We start from the raw sequence: 6,414 nt of genomic DNA, 5'->3' as shown, positions 1-6,414 counted from the left end.
TTTATTTTCAAGATTTTCAAAGTCATCTCTATCTCTCAACCAAGAAACATGTTCACGTGGCTAAAGTGCATGTGCATACTAGTTGAGCATGGAAAACAGTGGAATTCTTTAGATAGAAGTAGCATAAAGAATTTTGACTTAAAACTCTTGCTAAAGCAACACTTTTTTTTTTTTTGAAAATTGGACTAAAAACAAAAACAAAAATCATTACAAACAACCCAAAAAAAAAAAAATTAAGATAAAATAAAACCAAATGCAAATCATCTCAAGTTCCTCCCCCCAACCTAAAACTTACATTGTCCTCGATGATAATAAGGAAAAACAATAAAGAGTAGAGATTACAGAGAGTACCTTAAAGAGACGAACATAAATGAACAGAAAAAAAAAAAAAAAAAAAAAAAAAAAAAAAAAAAAAAAAAAAAAAAAAAAAAAAAAAACTTTAACACCTGCAAAAGGGGTTAGAAAACAAAACAACAAAAAAGAAAAAAAAAAAAAAATCTAAACTACAACACAAATACTAATGCTAATTGCTTGGCAAGTCTTTAATAAATGGGATCCTCCAAATTAATGGATTCCTCCTCTTGTGAAAAATTCTCAAGAAATGGCTTAAGACGTTGTCCATTCACCTTAAATATGTTACCATTCTTAGGATTTTCAATTTCTATGGCACCATAGGGGAAAACATTTTTAACAATGAAGGGGTCTAGTCCATCTAGATCTCAATTTTCCGAGGAACAAATGTAACCTAGAATTATACAAAAGAACTTTTTGAGATGGTTCAAAAGATTTCCTTAAAATTTGTTTGTCATGAAAAACCTTCATTCTTTCTTTAGAAATCCTAGAATTCGCATGTTCATCATGCCGAATTTCTTCCAACTCATTCAATTGCAATTTTCTCAATGAACTAGCCTTGTCTAAGTTAAAATTAAACATCTTTATTGCCCAATATGATTTATGTTCCAATTACACAGGCAAGTGACAAGCTTTACCATAAACAAGTCTATAGAGAGACATACCAAGAATATTTTTATAGGTAGTGCGATATGCCCAATGTGCATCATTCAACCTCAAAGATCAATCTTTACGATTTGGGTTAACTGTCTTCTCCAAAATTTGTTTAATCTCCCAAGATGGTTTGTTATTGTCCTTTAAATAAATCCTATGAGTACAAACCAATGGACTAAGTCCTTTTATGTTAGCCATGTTTCTCCCTATGACACCCTTATGTTTACTCAAAACATTTAATAACTTACATTCTTGCAAGGAATCAAGTTTAGAAGATATTACCATAAGAAAAGTCTAATTGGTTCCTAGAAAAGCATACTTGAGATCATTTGGCTAAGGTTTCAACTTCCATTTAGGTATTTGCTCACTAGATGGAAACAACTTTATTTCACAAGGTGGCAACTCCTCGTATTTCAATTTCCAATTGCTCGCTTTCAATTCCTGTGCAGATTCCAAGAGACAATGAATGTATGCAATTTTAGAATTCTCATCAAAGTTAAAATCACATGAATTGACTAAACAAGTTTCTAATGTTTGGTCTTGAAAAATTGTTTCAATCAAGTTAACTTCGTGCACATCCTCTTCATCCCTAGTTTGCTTACAAGCATTAAAAATATTAAGCTCAAGGGTCATATTGCCAAAAGATAATTTTAAGACTCCACCTTCTACAATTTATCAATGCATTAGAAGTTGCAAGAAATGGGCGTCCTAAAATCACAGATATTTGAGAATTAGCATTAGAAACAGGATGCATGTCCAAAATAATAAAGTCAACAGAAAAATAAAATTTGTCCACTTGAACCAAAACATCCTCAGCAACACTCTTTGGAACAATCACAGATCAATCGGCAAGTTGTAAAATTATGGAAGTGGGTTTTAACTTGCCTAGACCTAATTGCTCATACACTAAATATGGCAAAAGATTCACACTTGCCCCAAGATCAAGCAAAGCTTTCTCTGTTTTTGAATTACCAATCACACATGAAATAGTGGGACAACCTGGATCTTTAAACTTGGAGGTCTATTGTTTTGAATGATTGCACTAACTTGTTCAGTAAAAAATGCCTTCTTATGTACATTAAGCTTACGCTTAACAATACACAAATCTTTCAAAAATTTAGTATATGATGTAATTTGCTTTATGGCATCCAAAAGAGGAATGTTCACTTTAACTTGCTTAAGCACTTCAAGGATTTCAAAATTTTGATTCACTTTTTGAGGGGAAATCAACCTTTGGGGAAAAGGAGTAGGGATAGGACACCTTTCAATTTCACTAGATTTAGACTCAAGGACCTCATCACTACTCTTTATTTTGGAAGACTCATCATGTGTATTACTTTGAGGAATATCTTTTTCAATGATTTTTCCACTACGAATAGTAGTTACAGATTTAACTTGACTCACTTTATTTTCAAAGGAACTACAATCATCAACACAAAATTGACCTTGGAGGTTTGGTTGTGGTTGAGATGGAAACTTATCCTTTTCTATTGTGCTCATGGATGTGGTCAATTTAGTGAGAGTGCTCCTAAAGTCATTTATGGCCTGTGAGTTTTGATTATTAATGGTGGATTGAGTTTGCATGAATTGTTGCAAAGTGTCCTCAAGACTCTTCTTTGGAGGGGGATTATAAATTTGAAGAACCATGTGTAGGAGGTACAACCACATTATCATTCCTCCAACTAAAATTTGGGTGATTCCTCCACCCTGAATTGTATGTCTCTGAATAGGGGGAAGGGTATGATTTTTTCACCATGTTCATAGCATTTGGTTGATCATGCAACACCTCTTTAAAAGCTGGAATTGTAGGGCATTCATTGGTAGGGTGTTCCATGGTCTCACAAATTCTACAAACTTCATCAATTTTAGGCGTAGTATTGATTCTGTTGACCTTTCTCAATTCCATGGCTTCAAGCTTCCTAGTTAGACTAGCCACCCTCACACTAAGGTCATCATCTTCCCTAAGTTGGTACTTACCACCCCCAACGGGGTTGGTGGATGCTCTAAACCTATCAGAGGTATCAGTGGTATCCCAAGATTGGGCATTCTCAGCTAAGAGATCAAAATAATCAAAAGTCTCATTAGGATCTTTATTCAAAAACTCTTCATTGCACATCATCTCTACAAATTGGTGCATCTTTGGAGTTAAACTTTCATAGAAAAAACTAATTATATGCCAAGTTTCATAGCCATGATGTGGACAAGCATTAAGCAAATCTTTAAATCTTTCCCAACATTGATAAGATGTATCATTATTTTTTTGTGAAAAATTCATTATTTGTCTTTTAAGTGCATTAGTCCTATGAATTGGAAAAAATTTCTTTAAAAACTGAGTTTGCATCTCTTGCCAAGTATCAATTGACCTAGGTCTCAAAGAATTAAGCCAAGTTTTTGCCTTGTCTTTAAGAGAAAAAGGGAACAACTAATGGTCTCTTCATTACATGATTGGTCATGGAAGGTAGAACATACCTCCTCAAAATTCCTTAAAGTGTAGGTAAGGATTTTCAGAATCTAAGCCATGAAATTTAGGAAGTAATGAAATCATACCGGGCTTAAAATTAAGATTATTTGCATTAGTTGGAAAAATGATGCATGATGGTGCACTACTCCTAGTAGGTTGCAAATAATCCCTAAGAGTTCTAATGGGTTGGTGAGCATGGAAGTTTTCATTATTTAAATTATTCTCATTACCGTGATTACTCTCTAAGTCTGCCATGATATTAAGTGTGTGAGAATGTGTGAAAGAATCAGATAAATTGCCAAACAAATTATTAGACTCAATTCTAACCAAGCGATTATCACTATCACGACACCAAACACGCATGCAATAGAAAAGCAAGAAAGAAAAAGAAAAAGAAAAACAAAACAAAACAAATACCTTTAACAATAAAGAGAAGTAAAAATAAAAGAAAAACTCTAAAAGAAAGCTAAACTACTTAGAAAAAGAAAAGAGTTGGAGAGATATTACCAAATATGTGAAGAAATTTAATGCCGAAAACCTCTCCAAACAAAGTGGAACGCTTCTCTAATCACCTAATCCCCGGCAACGGCGCCAAAAACATGTTACGACTTAAATAATGCTTCCAAGTGCAAGATTTTCGCGAAATAATAACTCGGTAAGTCCGAAGCCGAATCCACAGGGAAAAGGGAATTGATTAGCAAACCACAAGACAATAAAACTAAAGTAATAAAGTTTAATTGAAGAGATTTTTGATAGTTTAGTAAAGGTAATTTAACTTGAGAGAAAATAACAATATATTAAGGTGCTAAGGTTTAGGGATCCACACACAACACATCTATTGGTAGTCTTAACAATATTTATTTTATAACTCAACTAAAATTCATATGAAGGATGATTTTAGTCGGATGATTTAACAATAAAAACTCGAGAATTAATTGTCTAAGGTAGTTTCATGCAATTGATTGATTTTAGGCAAAACAAAACTAGTGAATTAGTTCGCAGGGAATACTAAGCATTTAACGTACCTGAGTCTACGATAAATCAAAGGATTATACAAAACTAAACACTTTTCTAGATGAGTAAAACAATCAAGAACATAAAAACATAAGCATTTAAACCAATAAATAATTGTTAAGAACATACCAATAAACGGTTGGGTTTCACCCTTTGCCTTAGCAAGGCTTCTAGCAAGCCATAACACAAATAAAAACTCTAAAAACTATAAAGAAACTTTAAGAAAACCTAAATTATGTTCTACAGCAGCTCTCCCTCTGAATTTTGCCTTAAAGAGCCTTTAAATAGGTCAAAGAATCCTATTACAAGTTGAATTTCCGTTTGGAGAAAATCCCAGGTTTTTAGGCTTCACTTAACCGACGTTTTGGCCCATTTAACTTCAGAATTAGGACTTTTGGTAAACTACAAAGTTGGATCCCTTTAATTTATCTTTCTAGACCAACTTGAATCATCTCAATTGGACATTGGAACTGAAATTTATGCTCCAAATACTAACTGGTGCACAGCTTGGAATCCTAATCCGAATTGGACTTGGATTAGGTGCAAATTTCCTTTGATTCCTTGCTCCAATTGGACTTGAATTTAATTGGGTTGTCCTTCTTTAACTTCATCATGGCCCTTGTAAAATTAAAGTCCATTAGCTTTCTTCTTTGCACAAATCCACTTATTTAATTTCATTATCCTACAAAAGACAAATTCATGCAATAAAATTCAATTAAGCACAAAATTGATTATTCAACATTATTCCAAAATCAACTATAAAATGCATGAATTAACTCAAAATAAGTATGATAATTCTTTCTAATAATGATATAAATATGCAAAATTAAGCTATTATTAGCCTTCACAATTTGCATGCAATTGAACCTAATTATTCAACTTGGGTAATTGAATTAATTAACTATGGTCAAGCTATCTTAACCCAACAATTGGTATCAAAGTGGGCACACTCTAATTAGGTTTTAATCATTACTGTGTGATCCATTGACCTCTGTTGTTATGGATCGTGGGCAATCCCTGATTATTCCTTCATTATTTGATGGTACTAAGTATGCATACTAGAAAGTGGGCATGAAAGCTTTTTTGCAGTCTTTGGATGAGAATGTATGGCTTGTAGTTGAACTAGGTTGGAAGAAACCTGAAAAGCCACAACATCGTGCAATGATGCCAAGATCAAAGTCGTAAATTTTAATAGTACAGCACTCAATGCTCTGTTTAGCATTGTGACCAATGAAGAATTCAAGAAGATCTCTTCCAATGACAATGCAAAGGAAGCATGGACTATTCTTCAAAATACCAATGAGGGCACAAAAGTAGTTAAGAACTCAAAACTCCAAAGGCCCCCTACCAGTTTTGAGGAAATAAGGATGGATGAGCACTGTGATCACTACCTTGTGGTGTTCACTTGGTTGATCAAGCCATAGTTTGTTTCTTAACTCCATCTTTGCTTGATCACATATTGCCTGTTTCATATGCATTTTATGATTTTCTGCTTACAATGATCATGGTGTATTGTTGTGTTTCAGGAGTATTATGTTCATATGATTCAAGTGCTTCACAGCTTCTAGAGTTAGGTGTGAGTGAGTTTTGTTCAACTGTTCCCAACTCACATGTTAAGTCTAGAGTCTGTTTTAGGGTTTTGTCACGGAATAGCCAAAGGAGGAGATTATAAGGTTGAATTTATTCAACCATCTAATTGGCTTTATTCCGTGCCAAATTTGCTTGTAATTCAGCATTTAGTAACCCTGTATTTAGGTGGGTTTGATGTAAGGGTAGTGAGTGAGATAGAGTGAAGTTTGCTCAAGAGTGTGCAAGAAAACAGAGACTCGCGGCTTGGCCTCGCGGGTGACTCGCGGCTGCAAGCCGCCAGACGCAGCACACGTGCTAAGCATGCTGGAAGGTGAACAGTCATGCAAGCTGGAGCACTACAGGAC

The 6,414-nt window shown here is 34.1% G+C and overlaps 1 non-coding gene across 1 annotated transcript; it reads left to right on the top strand.

The window, feature by feature from the left end:
* Window positions 1–3,191: 3,191 nt before the first annotated feature.
* Window positions 3,192–3,298, top strand: LOC115993406. The gene has a single exon (XR_004092947.1). It is a non-coding gene; the product is annotated as a small nucleolar RNA R71 (small nucleolar RNA).
* The last annotated feature ends 3,116 nt before the right edge of the window (window positions 3,299–6,414 follow it).

Source organism: Quercus lobata, chromosome 5, assembly GCF_001633185.2.
Source record: "Quercus lobata isolate SW786 chromosome 5, ValleyOak3.0 Primary Assembly, whole genome shotgun sequence".
In the NCBI taxonomy this organism is placed as follows: Eukaryota; Viridiplantae; Streptophyta; class Magnoliopsida; order Fagales; family Fagaceae; genus Quercus; species Quercus lobata.
This window is presented reverse-complemented; position numbering and strand designations above follow the sequence as displayed.